The sequence below is a fragment of the Ceratotherium simum genome, chromosome X (assembly GCF_057802395.1).
Source record: "Ceratotherium simum simum isolate JZ-2026a chromosome X, ASM5780239v1, whole genome shotgun sequence".
In the NCBI taxonomy this organism is placed as follows: domain Eukaryota; kingdom Metazoa; phylum Chordata; class Mammalia; order Perissodactyla; family Rhinocerotidae; genus Ceratotherium; species Ceratotherium simum.
This window is the reverse complement of record NC_141940.1, coordinates 90,467,522-90,483,551: the sequence shown is the minus strand read 5'-3', so window position 1 is coordinate 90,483,551 and position 16,030 is coordinate 90,467,522. Positions and strand designations below refer to the sequence as shown.

Sequence of the window (16,030 nt, the reverse complement as noted above, 5' to 3'; positions counted from 1 at the left end):
TTGGGACCCACATTTTCTTACGTGATGCTTGGCTGGAGTAAAGTGGTTATTATTAAAAGTTTTCTGTCTTGCTGCGTTGTCCCTTTCCTAGTCCTTTGACTAAAAAAAGCAGACTTTTTTGGAGCTGTTTTTGTCTGTGCCCATTGGCATTTTTGGGTTGCCAGCTTCTCTAGCACCTACTCTGGGATATATGAGGTAAAAAGAAAACTCAAGGGAGTCACTGCTATAATGTTCCTCAGGTTTTGAGGTCCCTTGCTTGTCTGCCTTCTCTCCAACTGGCAGAGTCTTCTCTTCCTTGTTTTATATATAGTGTACAGGGTTTTTAGTTGTACTTAGCAGGAGGAATAGGGAAAAGTATATTTACTTTATTTTCCCAGAAGCAGAAGTCAGCCTTTTTTTCTTAGGAGAAAAAAAATACAGAGCTTATTTCCAATTTAGATTAAAGTTACAGAACTTCTACTTCTTTGATATTATACTTATGTATCTTTTTTGGTAGAGGAATCATAATGACATTAACATAATTACTTTCTTGGTTTATCCTATAATATAAAAATTAATGGGAGGATAAAGTTGTAGGGGAGGAAGACAATTCCTCTACCCTCTGGGTCCTTCTGGCTGGTCTAAGAATTAAATTGACATGAGACAATAATAGGAGAAAATCAGACAATACTTTATAACATCTATACATGAGAGGAACCCAAGAAAGCTGAGTAGCTCACCAGAATGTCCGAATCCCGCCACCTTAAATGCCATCTTCAGCTAAAGACAAAGGAGGATGTTGGGGGTAGTGGTTTGGGACTTCAAAGGGGAGGAAGACAATTCACATGGAGATGGAAAAGCAAATGTTTGGTAGACAGAACTTTGATAAGAATGGGCTTTACCCAGAGTTATCTATGGTGATGGCCTGTCCTGGGGACAAGCTTTCTATCTTAAATTCTTTTAGTCAGTTAGGGGGAAGGTCAAAGTTTCTTTCAAAGTCTCTAATAATCTAAAATAGTCTAAAAATAATCAAGCCAAAGAGACACATTTTGGGGTGGCCAATTCTGATCCCCCACAAAGTAAAGCGAATAAGAATGGTTGCTTTTTCTAAAAAAAAAAGAAACATTAGGAGTGTTACATAAGTATTTTTCCGTGTCCAGAAATGATTTTGTACATAATTTTAGTGGTTACATAGCATTCTATCCTTTGAACATTTGCAATGGCAGTAGGTTTTCATTATAATTGACAATTTGGTGGTGAAATTCCTCGACTTATTTCTTTATGTACAACCATCATTATTTGTTAGATATTTTTCTAGAAATTGAATTTTTGTGTCCCAGGAGAGGGATCACTAAATTGTAAGGAATTCAGTGGATGACAGTGAAGAATCTTCTTCTTCATATTCTACATGTTACTACTATTTGGAGGCTGATGATTCTGGCCATGCATGGCAGCTTTTTCCTTATCATCAGTACTCAACCCCTCCCTGAATCTTCCTTCCAGATCTTCCAAAGAAGAATTAGAAATGGTCACATCCCCAGTCAGTTTGTATTTGTTTGTTTATCTACTTGTCGCTGTCATTTTCCTGTGGTTTTTAGGAAGCTTCTAAGTATGAACAGATAAATATTAGGATAAAAGGAAATAAAAAGAAGAAAATACCAACACAAGTTTTAGAATGTAGGCATGCTGGTCAACAATCCTACACAGCTGAAAACTTTGAAGTCTAGATTTATCTGTGATATTCTGTGAAGACATAGCAGAGTAAGAAGTGCAATCAGACACATGAATTACAATGCACCCACAGAGGGCCGGCCCCCTGGCTTAGTGGTTAAGTGCGCGTGCTCCGCTACTGGAGGCCCGGGTTCGGATCCCGGGGGCGCACTGACGCACTGCTTCTCCGGCCATGCTGAGGCCACGTCCCACATACAGCAACTAGAAGGATGTGCAACTATGACATACAACTATCTACTGGGGCTTTGGGGGAAAAAAAAACGAGGAGGACTGGCAATAGATGTTAGCTCAGAGCCGGTCTTCCTCAGCAAAAAGAGGAGGATTAGCATGGATGTTAGCTCAGGGCTGATCTTCCTCACAATAAATAAATAAAATAAAAAAAAACAAAAAAAAAACAAAAACAACAATGCACCCACAGAGAAATCAGTAATTCCTCTATAATAAAGATTTCCTGGTACTTGATGGTCAAGAAATCTTTTGATAGATCTTCATATGGATGATGGAAACAGTATCTTTAGTTATAACCTTGTCATAAGTGCTATTACAGGTTTCCTATGGCTATTTTTCTTTTTGAAAAGATTTTTCATTCAATATTTAAGTAGGATTAAAAACTACAAGATTTTGCTTGCAGTTGATGAGTGATAAGAGAAAGGATAAACATAAATAATTAGGGCCGGCCCCATGGCTTAGTGGTTAAGTGCGTGTGCTCCGCTACTGGCGGCCCGGGTTTGGATCCTGGGCGCGCACCGACGCACCGCTTCTCTGGCCATGCTGGGGCCGTGTCCCACACACAGCAACTAGAAGGATGTGCAGCTATGACATACAACTATCTACTGGGGCTTTGGGGGAAAGAAAAAAAAAAGGAGGAGGATTGGCAATAGATCTTAGCTCAGAGCCGGTCTTCCTCAGCAAAAAGAGGAGGATTAGCATGGGTGTTAGCTCAGGGCTGATCTTCCTCACACACACAAAAAACACATAAATAATTATCTGATTGCTTAATTAAAATGCATCTGACCCAGTGTCATATTACTCAGTGATGTACCAGTGACTTTGTGTGAGCTTAAGAGTTTTAGAGCAAAATATCTCTGAACGAAACATGCCATCTGAGAGTGTAGGGATACTGGGCACATGAAATACTGTATAAGAAAACTGATGGACAGTAGTTGTGTCAGACCTTTAGATTTCTAACAGTTGGTTACCATATGTAGGGACTTCGCAGCCAGTTAGTTATTTTATTTCCTGACTTTTCTGAGTTAAACGGTTTTAACCCACACCCACTAAGCAGGATGAGAGATAGACTTTAAAATATAGACTAGTTGGAAAACATAAAGCAGTCTTACTTCCCCAGTAGAATTTTAGTTGAATTAAATTGTAAGAGAGGGGCCGGCCTGGTGGCGCAGTGGTTAAGTTCGTGCGTTCCTCTTCTGCGGGCCGGGGTTCGCAGGTTCAGAGCCTGGGCGTGGACCTGTGCACCGCTTGTCAAGCCATGCTGTGGCAGGCATCCCACAGATAAAATAGAGGAAGATGGGCACAGATGTTAGCTCAGGGACAGTCTTCCTCAAGCAAAAAGAGGAGGATTGGCAACGGATGTTAGCTCAGGGCTAATCTTCCTCACCAAAAGAAAAAAAAAGTAAGAAAAACAATGATTATTGCACATATTGTGCTAGTCTCACTACATCTGTTGAATAGAATTTGCATTCCAAGTGTTTTCATCTTCACCATCATCTTGAATCCTTAATCTATCTCCCTTCCTTTTTGAAGTCTTCCCCATGCTTTTCAGGCACTTTTTTCTAGCTGGTTCTCTTTTTTTCTGAGTTGCTAGGTGGTACACAATTTGAGTGTTTTGATGATGATGTTATCAAAGAAGTCTGTGCAGGAGGAGCACAATAAGAAATTGCTAATCAATATCCAGATGACAGGGCATGGATACAGTACTGTGGCCAACAGTCTCCAAACGTCTCGACCGGAAGAGTGTACTATGGATGTAGTTGGTCTTTCTGTGCAGTAAACTATGTAGCAAATTGCGTGCTTTTTCTTGAGGAGCATCCAGAGGGAACTGATTTATAAAGGAAGAACCATCAGGAAGACAGAAATGAATTATTGCAATAGTGTTTCTTTCTCTTGCATAAGATTCCCTCTGGAATTCTACTTCTGCCACTTCTGCCTGTTTTCAGCACAGCAGCAGCTTTAGCAGCTTCTACTTTGTCCTTTGTCTTGTAAAGTGAGCAGCACTTTCTGCATGGTCCAGTGCAATCTGCTCTTTTATATATCTTTGAGCTGCCCTATCTTCAGCGTTTTCTGTTTCTTTGCTCTTACATCCTGTTTGTCGACTCTTCTTGCTTTCTTTTAATATCCAACATTTCTTTCCTAGTTTTCCTCCTCAATTTCCTTTTTTTTTTTTTGAGGAAGATCAGCCCTGAGCTAACATCTGTTGCCAATCCTCCTCTTTTTGCTGAGGAAGACTGGCCCTGGACTAACATCTGTGTCCATCTTCCTCTACTTTATATGGGACGCCGCCACAGCATGGCTTGACAAGCGGTGCATCGGTCTGCACCTGAGATCCGAACTTGCGAACCCCAGGCCACCGAAGCAGAGCACGCGCATTTAACTGCTATGCCACTGGGCTGGCCCCCTCAATTTCCTTCTTTTTTTTTTTTTTATTTTTTTTAAAGATTTTATTTATTTATTTTTCCCCCCAAAGCCCCAGCAGATAGTTGTATGTCACAGCTGCACAACCTTCCAGTTGCTGTATGTGGGACGCGGCCTCAGCATGGCCGGAGAAGCGGTGCGTCGAGTGCGCACCCGGGATCCGAACCCAGGCCGCCAGCAGCGGAGCGCGCGCACTTAACCGCTAAGCCATGGGACGGCCCTCAATTTCCTTCTTAATCTCTCTTTGTTCTTTTACTTTTCTTTCCTTTCTTCAAATGTTTTGGTTAGTTTTTTCCCTCTGACTGTGAGATTCTGAGTAGGTCTCTGATTTGAACATTGACTAGGCTTCTGAGAGGGAGTGACATGGCTTGAACTTTCTTGTCCTGTTTAAGTATATGACTTTGTATCAGGAGAGGTGGGTGGCGTATCACGAATCTGGACTGAGAGTTTTCAGAAGTATAATTGGGTTCAAATGAGGGATGAAACAGAGACTAAACTTTCTGACTGGCTCCCATTTGCAACTGATGTTTCTACTGTTAGTGAGTGCATCTTTTGATATTGATTTTAACAGCAACAGAACTGTTTGAGGATGCTTCTGTCACTTTCTCATCTTCCCAACTTGCAGCCATGTGTAGACTGCCCATCATCACCTGCCACGAACACCATGAAGACCATGCTGCTCCTCTTGGCCAATGTGATGGTGACCTGAATGGTGCCCTGGAACCACAGCATCACTCCCTTCTCTTCTGTCTGTTATAAGGACACTTGTCAGTGGATTTAGGGTCCACCCAGGTAACCCAGGATGATCTCAACTCAGGATCCTTAACTACATCTGCAAAGATCCTTGTCCTAAATAAGGTAACATTCACAGAGTCTGGGTGTTAGCATATTGACAATTTTTGGGGGGCCACCATTTAGCCCATTACAGTTCATCCTCTGGTCCCCAAATTCACATCCATCCCATGTGCAAAGTACATTCACCACATCCCAGCATCCGCCAAAGTCTTAACCCATTATAGCATCAACTCTAGGCCCCAAATCTCATCTAAGTATCATCAACTCACAAAGCCCCAGGTCTTATTATTTAAATCATCTAAATCAGGTACAGGTAGGATGAGACTCTGGGTATGATCCATCTGGGGCAAACTTCCTCTTAATCTGTGGATCTGTGAAACTAGAAGACACATTATCTGCTTCCAAGATACAATGGTGGGATAAGCATAAGATAGACATTCTCATTCCAAAAGAGATAAATTGGAAGGAATAAAGGGTCACTGGTCCCAAACAAATTTGAAATCCAGCAGGGCAATTCCGTTAGGTTTCAAGGCCTGGAGATAATCCTCTGTGGCTGGATGTCCTGCCGTTTGGGCCCATGGTGGCTGTGTCTTCTGAACCTATGGCAACACGTCCAGTCCCTGCACTGCCTACTGTGGCTCCACTGGCCTCTGCCTCTGGGCCCACACCTCTACTCTCTGACTGTACCAGAGGCTCTGCTCTTGAAGTCATTCTTCCTTTTTCTTGCAGGGTAGTACATGTTTACAGCTAGGTAGTATCATCAGCCTGTTTCCTGCCTGTAAAATTTTGGAAGTCTGATAGCCTTCTCTCATTTTGTCTGTATCTGTCCCTTTCAGTTCAAGCTGGCGGTGTTCTACGCATATAACATTCTCAAAAGCCTTTTGTCTCTCCTGTGTATGTCCCCATTAGACAAGAGGGACCCCACAGATCTTTACTGGATAATCCCCTCTCTATTCCTGGATTCTGCTGAGATGGTTCAGTGGATCCATGAGTCACATACCTAATATCTTTAGGAAAAGATTGTCTAGCCATACCTGTGGCTTTTTCTCCGTAGCACTAGTTCCCAATAGTGAATTTTCTAATTTTATCATTCTGTACAGTATGGGTAGGATGAGAATATACCAAATCATTGGGTTGGTTCTTTTTTGCTTAATAGTTTCTTACTCAATGTACTTCTTTTGTCTCACCTTTTACTATAAGCAACAAGACAAAACCAGCCACACCTTCGGTACAGTAGTCCCCCCATATCCGTGATTTTGCTTTCCATGGTTTCAGTTATCCGTGGTCAACTGCAGTCTGAAAATTTAAATGGAAAATTCCGGAAATAAACAATTCATTAGTTTTAAATTGTGTGCCATTCTGCATAGCATGATAAACTCTCACGCCATCCTGCCCAGGATGTTAATCATCCTATAGTCCAGAGTATCCATGCTGTGTACGTTACCCACCCATTAGTTACTTAGTAGCCATCTTGGTTATCAGGTTGACTGTCACCGTATCACAGTGCTTGTGTTCAGGTTACCCTTATTTTACTTAATAATGGTCCCAGAGTGCAAGTGTAGTGATACTTGCAATTTGAATATGCCAGAGAAGCTGTCAAGTGCTTCCTTTAAGTGAAAAGGTGCAAGTTCTCGACTTAATAAGGAAAGAAAAGAAATCATACCCTGAGGTTGCTAAGATCTACAGTAACTCTTAATACAGTATATTGTTATAATTGTTCTATTTTATTATTATTGTTGTTAATCTCTTCCTGTGCCTAATTTATAAATTAAACTTTATCATAGGTATGTATGTGTAGGAAAAAACATAGTATACATAGGTTTTGGTACTATCTGCAGTTTCATGCACCCACTGGGGGTCTTAGAACTTATCCCCTGTGGATAAGAGGGGACTACTGTACTTTACTTGAAAATCTCTCAGCTAAATATCCAAGTTCATTCCTTACAAGTTCTACTTTCCATACAACTGTAGAACACAATTCCACCAAGTTTTCTGCCACTATATATAACAAGGATAGTCTTTCCTCCAGTTTCCAATGACGTGTGCCTCATTTTTGTGTGAAACCTCACCAGAAGCACCTTTAATGTTCATATTTCGATTAATATTCTGTTCATGATGATATATGTATTCTCTAAGATGACAGAAGCTTCTTCTACTGTCTTCTTCATTTCCTTCTGAACTCTCCAACAGCGCCTTTAATGTCCATATTTCTTCCAATAGTCTCTTGAAGGCAATCTAGGCTTTTTCTATCACACACCTCAAAATTCTTCCAGCCTCTACACATTATCCCAAGCCAAAGGCACTTTCATATTTTTAGTTTTTTTTTGTGTGTGTGAGGAAGATCAGCCCTGAGCTAACATCCATGCCAATCCTCTTCTTTTTGCTGAGGAAGACTGGCCCTGGACTAACATCCGTGCCCATCTTCCTCTACTTTATATGGGACGCCGCCACAGCATGGCCTGACAAGCAGTGCATCGGTGTGCGCCTGGGATCTGAACCTGAGCCGCCAGCGGCGGAGCGCGCACACTTAACCGCTACGCCACGGGGCCGGCCCCATATTTCTAGGTTTTTATTGAAGCAGTACCCTACTTCCCAGTAACAAAAATATGTGCTAGTTTCCTAGGTCTGCCATAACTAATGACAACGGACTTGGTGACTTAAAATAGCAAAAATTTATTCTCATACAGTTCTGGAGGCCAGAAGTCTGAAATCAAGGTGTTGGCAGGGCCATGGTCCCTCTGAAGGCTCTAGGGGAGAATCCTTCCTTGTTTCTTCCAGCTTCTAGTGGATCTAGGCATTTCTTGGCTTGTGGCTACATCACTACAATCTCTGCCTCTGTCTTCTTATGACCCTCTCCTTTGTATTTGTCTTCTCCTCATCTGTGTCTTATAAGGACGCTTGTCATTGGATTAAAAGCCCAACTGGATACTCTATATCAGTCAGGATTCTACCAGAGAAATAGAGCAAGTGGGAGATAGATATGTGTATGTACATAAAGAGATTTATTTCAAGGAATTGGATTGATTGTGCCAGCTGGCTAGGCAAGTCCAAAATCCAAGGGTAGGCCATCAGGAAGGGCAAGCTGAAACTCTGGCAGGAGCTTATGCTGCCATCCACAGATAGAATTTCTTCTGCCTCAGGGAAACCCCAAGTTTTGCTCTTAAGGCCTTTCAACTGATTAGATGAGACCTACTCGGATTATCAAGGATAATCTCCTTTACTAAAGTCAACTAATGGTAGATGTTAATTACATCTACAAAATACCTTCACAGCAACACCTAGATTAGTGTTTGATTGAGTAAGTGGGGACTATAGCTAGCCCAGTGGACATAGAAAACTGACCATCACAGTCCACCCCTTGTCAACGTGGCACCCATACACATCTCCTTAAACCATACTTAATCTCCAAATAAAGACAATAACAAGGTCATACTTCTGCCTAATGTGATACAAATATTATGTGTACAGCTGAAAACAGGCTAACTCCTTCCTCAGAACAGGGTGCAAAGTCATTGATTGATGTTCACTCTTCTTGATATACTGGAACTTAAATACTGCGATGTAGAGCTAACTATTATTAATAGATTTTATGTTAGATGATAAGAGGATAAGAGAGGGAACAAAACAAAAATATTAGTTGTACACACACACACACCCATAACAAAATAAGGAAGAAATACTCAAAAATTTTAGTCCTCATTTCTGTAACTGGTCACGCAGTCATAGCTGGTATTTATAAGTGCCTTCTACTATCCATTCCATATTCCCTTTGCCCTCAGCAAGCACTTCAGCTGGTCATGGTTCTTTACCTAATGGGGTGACCCAAACATTAATGCCTGCAGAGTCTGGGCTATTAATAGTCTTGCCTGAATTGGGTTATTGTAGTTTTGCATTTACTTTAATCACAGAGCATGATAGTATGCCTTAAGGGACCTTCTGTATTCCAGGTGTATACTTCCTTACCTCCATTATGTAGCAGCAGCCCAATTACCCCTTGGTAGTCAGGGTCAATCACCCCAGCCAACAGTGTAATTCCTTTCCTTGCCTGTTGATTCAGAGGCGTGAGGAGCCCAAAGTGGCTGGGTAACAGTCTTAGGTTCCAGTTCAGTAGAATCACTGTTGTGTCTCCTGGTGGAAGCATTCATCCCTTTGGAACTAGGACCTCTACACTAGCAGAGCATAAGGTCACAGGGATGGGAAGGAAAATTTTTTTTTTTTTTTTTTTTAAAGATTTTATTTATTTTATTTTTTCCCCCCAAAGCCCCAGTAGATAGTTGTATGTCATAGCTGCACATCCTTCTAGTTGCTGTATGTGGGACTCGGCCTCAGGATGGACGGAGAAGTGGTGCCTCGATGCGCACCCGGGATCCGAACCCGGGCCACCAGCATTGCAGCGCGCACACTTAACCACCAAGCCACAGGGCCGGCCCAGGAAAATTTTTGCTAGTTGATCATTAGGGGTAATAGTGAATGGTGCTATTCCCATTTTTACCCCTTGAATTCTGGACCCGTGACTCCTGTCTATGAGAGAAACAGCAACATATATTAGATGCTGATTCAGAGGCTGTACAGCCTCTTGAGGACATTGCCTCAGCCCTGCAAGGTATTACCACCTAGCTGGCATTATAACTGAGTCTTCAAAAGGCCATTCCACCATTCTGTTAAGCCAGCTGCTTCAGGATGGTGGGGAACATGGTAAGACAAGTGAATTCCTTGAGCATGGACCCATTGCTGCACTTCATTTGCTGTGAAGTGAGTTACTTCATCAGAAGCAATGCTGTGTGGAATACCATGATAGTGGATAAGGGGTTCTATAAGTCTACAGATGGCAGTTTTGGCAGAAGCATTGCGTGTGGAAAGGCAAATTCATATCCAGACTAACTGTATATTCCAGTATTCCATGATGAAAGCAGTCCAATGTAATCAACCTGCCACCAGATAGCTGGCTGATAACCCTGGGGGATGGTGCCATATCAGGGACTCAGTGTCTGCTGCTGGCAAATTGGGCACTCTGCTGTGGCTGTAGCCAGGTCAGCCTTGGTGAGTGGAAGTCCATGTTGCTGAGTCCATGCATAACCTCCATCCCTGTCACCATGGTCATTTTGTTCATGAGCCTACTAGGCTCCCTGTGCAAGCTACAACACTTGTACAAGCTGCAGATACTTCCAAAATCATGTCTGAGTGTGGATCATAAGGGCCCAAAGGCATCAAGAGAGCTACGACATTTTGCAATTCAGACATAGTTTACTTTTTTTCAGGCCCTGATTCAAATACGGCCTTCTTTTGGGTAGTTTTATAGAGAGTAACTAGCAATATTTGCACATACGGAACGTGTGTCCTACAAAATCCAAGTGACCTGATCAGGTGCTGTGTTTCTTGCTTAGTACCGGGGTAGGCAACAACGGTTCATTTCTTGTTGCCTGTGGAATGTCATGGGTGGCTCCTGCCCAGGGTATTCCTAAGGATTTCACCATTTGAGTGGGCCCTTGGGTTTTTGTTGGATTTATCAACTAGCATCTGTTGATCATGTGTGTCACTATTGCATTTAAGTCAGTCCTAGCTTGATGTTCAGTTTCTGGTATTATCATGATATCATCAGTGTAGTGTATTATTATACTTAAGACTTGCATCAAGTCCAAATCCCTTCTAGCCAAATTATGACAGTTGAATTATGACAGCTGGTGAAAATAACACTGTGGCAGTACAATAAATGTAAATTAGGATCCTTCCCATGTGAAATCAAACTGCACCTGACTCTTTTCCTATATTGAGATAGAGAAAAAAGCATTTGCAGGATCAGTCCCTGAGAACCAGTCTCCTTTAGCTTCCTGTATTCTTCCACTGTTGAAACCGTATCAGGAAATACTGATGTTATCAGCGATACTAATTTATTTAAGCCTTGATGGTCTGCTGTTAGTCCCGTGAGCCATCCACCTTTTTCACGAGCCACACAGGGCTATTCTAAGAGAGTTTATTGGCCTAGCACTCCAGCGTCTAACATGTCATTAATTAAAGTGGTAATCTCTTTTTGTCCACTATGTATTCTATACTGCTTCAAAATAACAACTTGTATGGGCTTGGGCAATTCTAAAGATTCTTGTTTATCATGTGTGGTTAATACTGGCCAAAGGGTGAACTTACATTCCTTCTGTTCTACAATACTAGATAGAAGTGTTCCCCGGTCAGATATACATTTAGATGAAGGAGATGCAACCACTTCACATAAAATCCATTCAAGCATTCCCATTTTCTTCCAAACTTTCACCTTCATTCCGTCAACTGTTGCATCCCTATATCCTCCTAATCACACCGTGGGCCCTATTAGGGCTTCACCAACAGATTTTGGAATCACAGTGCATTATTGTTCCATGTCATAGAGTCCCAGAAAAGTTTCTTTTCTGCCCCCTGGCCATTTTACCCACACATGTGCATATGGCCTTGGGTACCCAGCTGGATGTTGAGGCTGGCTGGAGACCAAGATAAACCAATGAGGCCATACTGATAATGAATGAATGAGGGAGAAGAGAAAGCTCTTCTTTAAGGTTTAATGCCAATTAATAATGTGGAAAGAATGATAGAGTTAGAAAAATAACCATTTTCCAATCATTGTAGTAATAATTGGGCCAAGCAGGAATCATTGATGGATGCCAAAGCTATTGGATGAAAGTTTAATGAGGAATAAAATATTTACATAGTCTCAAAGTATGTCCCCACAGATAACTCATTAATTACATAGGGAAAATTGGTAACTTGACAGTGGAGAAACCTAATAGATACTACCTTAACTAAATGATCAGAAATGTAAAAATTTTAATTTGAAAATTCCTCATAATCTGGCCTTCTGGAGATAATCAGTCTTAACAGTTCAGTAAATATCCTTCAGGAACTGTGAAGTTTTTTTTGGATATGACTATCCAGTTGTTCCAGAGCCATTTGTTGAGAAGAGTATTCTTTCCCCACTCAATATCCTTGACACCTTTGTCAGACATCAATTAACCATTTATTTGCGGGTCTATTTCTAAACTCTATTTTATAGTCTCATATATATCTTTACAAAAATACCATACTGTCTTAAGAACTGTAGCTTTATAAGTATTGAAATGAGGTAATGTAAGTCCTTTAATGTTTTTCTTCTTTTTCAAAGTTGCTTTGGCTATTCTAGGTCTTTTTATTTCCATATGAATTTTAGAATCAGCTTGTCAATTTCTAATTCTTAAATTTCTTTATTGATTGTGATCAGTGTTGTTTGTAATATTTCTATTTTAAGGAACCTACTGAGATTGTTTTCTTTGTGCCTTAGTATGTGATCAGTTTTTGTGAATGTTCCATGTGTGCTTGAGAAAAGTATATTCTGTATGATCTGGGTTTACTGTTCTATATATATATGTCTCTCTCCAAAAGTTCCACCTTATTGACTATGTTGTTTAGGTCTTTTATATCATTACTTATTTTTTTGTCCACTTAATCTGTCTCATTCTGTGAGTGGTATGTTAAAAGTCTCCCATTAGAGAGTGTTTCTATTTCTTCTTGTATTCCTGTAGTTTTTGGTTTATATAGGCTTATGCTGTGTTACTTTGTGCATAGGTATTCACAGATATCTTTATTGTTGTATCTTAATTGTGGACAGGGTTTTTAACATTACAAAGTATCCTACTTTGTCTCATATAATTGCTTTTGAAATTCTCCTTTGTCTTGTTATCAGGATTTCAATCCCTGCTTTTATATTGTTTTCATTTAGTAAATCTTTGTCCATCTCTTTAATTTTAGCCTTTTGAAAAACTGTTGTAAGCACGTCTCTTGTATACAGCATTGTGTTGGGTTCTGCTTTATGAGGCAAAGTGAAAACCTTTTTCTTTTAATAGGTGGGGTAAGCCCATTCACATTTATTTGTATCACTGTTTGGTAATGTAAATAATACAAATATGTTTGGTCTCAATTCTCTCATTTTACCTTATGTTGTAATTACTGTGTGTATTTGTTATATTTACTGTCTTTCTTTCTCTATTGAGTGTTTCTTATGAATTTTTTTGGTAATTAGGAAGGTTTATATTTTTATGCTGGTGGTTGTCTTTGAGTTAATACTTTTTGTGGTACCCTTAGTCAACCCTTTTTTCTTTCTTTCTTTTTATTTACTATTTATTTATAAAAATTTTATATATTTAAGCTGTACAACATGATGATTTGATATACATATACATAGTGAAATGATGACTATAGTCAAGCTAATTAACATATCATCTCCTCACATCATAGTTACTATTTTTTTTGTGTGATGAGTGTACCTGAAATCTATTCTCATAGCATATTTCCATTGTTCAATACAGTATTATTAAGTATAGTCATCATGCCTGTACATTAGATCTCTAAACTTACTCATCCTATGTAACTGTAACTTTGTACTCTGACCAATGTCTCCCCACTTCCCCCATACCCCTGGTAACCACCATTCTACTCTGCTTTTATGAGTTCAACTTTTTTTTTAGATTCCACATATAAATGAGATCATACAGTATTTGTCTTTCTCTGTCTGACTTATTTCACTTAGCATAATGTCCTCCAGGTTCATCCATGTTGTCACAAATGGCAGGATTTCATTCTTTCTCATGACTGAGCAAGTGTTCCATTGTAATATATATACACCACATCTTCTTTGTCCATTCATCTGTTGATGGACACTTAGGTTGTTTCCATATCTTTTTTTTTTAATGATTCTTTATTTTATTTATTTATTTAAAAATTTTTTTTGTTTATTGCAGTAACGTTGGTTTATAACATTGTATAAATTTCAGGTGTACATCATTATACTTCTATTTCTGCATGGATTACATCATGTTCTCATGTTCACCACCCAAATACTAATTACAATCCATCACCACACACGTGCCTAATTATCACTTTCACCCTCCTCCCTCCCCTCTTCCCGTCTGGTAACCACCAATCCGATCTCTGTCTCTATGTGTTGTTTGTTGTTGTTTCTATATCTTGACCAGTGTGAATAATGCTGCAGTGAACATGGGAGTGCAGATATCTCTTCGGGATAGGGATTTCATTTCCTTTGGATAGATACCCAAAAGTGGGATTGATGGATCATGTAGTAGTTCTATTTTTAATTTTTGGAGGAGCCTCCATACTGTTTTCCATAGTGGCTGCACCATTTTACTTTTTCTTTATTAATCTTTTACCATCTAATTTGTCTCTCACCTGTTACCTATCTAGCAGTCAGTGATCTTATTCAGCTTTCCTCTTTTTCTTTCTCTTCTCCTCCCATTTTTTAGTTGCACTTTTTCTACTGTGTCAGAACACTTAATGTTTATACATTATCCTTCAGCCTATGACCCCAGCCTTGTTTTAGTCTTAGCTTTACAATTAAATATATGAAATGCTTACTGTCAGTCCTTTTGCCAAAATTTTCCCATTCATGGTTTTCAGTTGGCTGAAGCTCGTCATTTAGTATAGTGCTGTCCAAGAGAACTTGCTGCAGTGATGGGAATGTTCTGTGTCTTTGCTGTCCAGTAGTATAACTAGCCACATGGGGCTATTGAGCACTGGAAATGTGCCTAGAGTGACTGAGGAACTGATTTGCTATTTTATTCCATTTTATTCTTTATTATTATTATTATTTTTTTGCTGAGGAAGATTTTCCCTGAGCTAACATCTGTGCCAGTCTTCCTCTATTTTTTATGTAGGTCGCTGCCACAGCATGGCCACTGATGAATGGTGTAGGTCTGTGCCTGGGAACTGAACCTGGGCCTCCAAAGCGGAGTGCACTGAACTTAACCACTAGGCCATGGGGCTGGCCCCTATTTTGTTCCATTTTAATTAGTCAAAATTTAAATTTAAATGGCCGCATGTTGCTAGTGGCTACTGTATTGGTCAGTGCAGCTCTATTAAATTCCTTAGGAAGGGCACAAGTGTTCTGGCACATTTAAAACTGTTTTTCTAATGGCCTTGATACTTGAAGGGTATCTTGGCTGGCTATAACTTCCTGTGTTTGTACTTTTTTTCCTTAAGTTTCTTGAAAATACTGTTCTACTATTGCTTTGCTTTGTATATTGTTTTTGAGAAATTGATGCCAGGGGCCAGCCCAGTGGTGTAGTGGTTAAGTTCGCGCACTCTGCTTTGGCAGCCCAGGGTTTGTGGGTTTGGATCCCAGGTGCAGACCTACGCACTGCTTATCAAGCCATGCTGTGGCGACGTCCCATATAAAGTAGAGAAAGATGGGCAAGGACGTTAGCCCAGGGCCAGTCTTCCTCAGCAAAAAGAGGAGGATTGGCAACAGATGTTAGCTCAGAGCTAATCTTCCTCATAAAAAAATAGAGAAATTGATGCCAATCTAATTTTCTTTTTTATTTTAAAATTTTATTTGTTTTTTATTATTATTTTATTGAGGGCACATTGGTTTATAACATTGTGTAAATTTCAGCTGTACATCATTATATTGTGGCTTCTGTATAGACTGCATCCTATTCACCACCAAAAGTCTAGTTTTTATCCATCTCTGTACACATGTGCCCCTTTACCCCTTTCACTCTCTCCCCACGCCCTTCTATCTGTTTATCTTCCACATATGAGTGAAATTGTATGGTATTTGTCTTCCTCTGTCTGACTTATTTTGCTTAGCATAATACCCTCAAGGTCCATCTATATTGTTGCACATGGCACAATTTCATCTTTTTTATGGCTGAGTAGTATTCCATTGTGTATATATACCACATCTTCTTTATCCATTCATCTATTGGTGGGCACTTGGGTTCCTTCCAAGTCTTGGCTATTGTGAATAATGCTGTGATGAACATAGGGGTGCATATATCTTTTCAAATTAGTATTTTCATGTTCTTTGGATAAATACCCAGAAGTGGAATAGCTGGATCATATG

The 16,030-nt window shown here is 40.1% G+C and overlaps 1 protein-coding gene and 1 pseudogene across 3 annotated transcripts in view; one reads left to right on the top strand and one right to left on the bottom strand.

Annotated features, from left to right (window-relative positions):
• Positions 1-16,030, top strand: part of ZNF157 (zinc finger protein 157) — a 37,718-nt gene that overhangs the window by 9,502 nt on the left and 12,186 nt on the right. The window contains exon 3 of one of the 3 annotated variants that reach the window (XM_087427214.1): positions 4,985-5,217. The exons of the other annotated variants lie outside the window; for them this stretch is intronic. The gene's annotated coding sequence lies outside the window, so the exon portion shown is untranslated. The remainder of the gene's footprint in view (positions 1-4,984; positions 5,218-16,030) is intronic. 3 annotated transcript variants of the gene reach the window in all.
• Positions 3,383-5,091, bottom strand: LOC101397690 (UBX domain-containing protein 4-like; annotated as a pseudogene).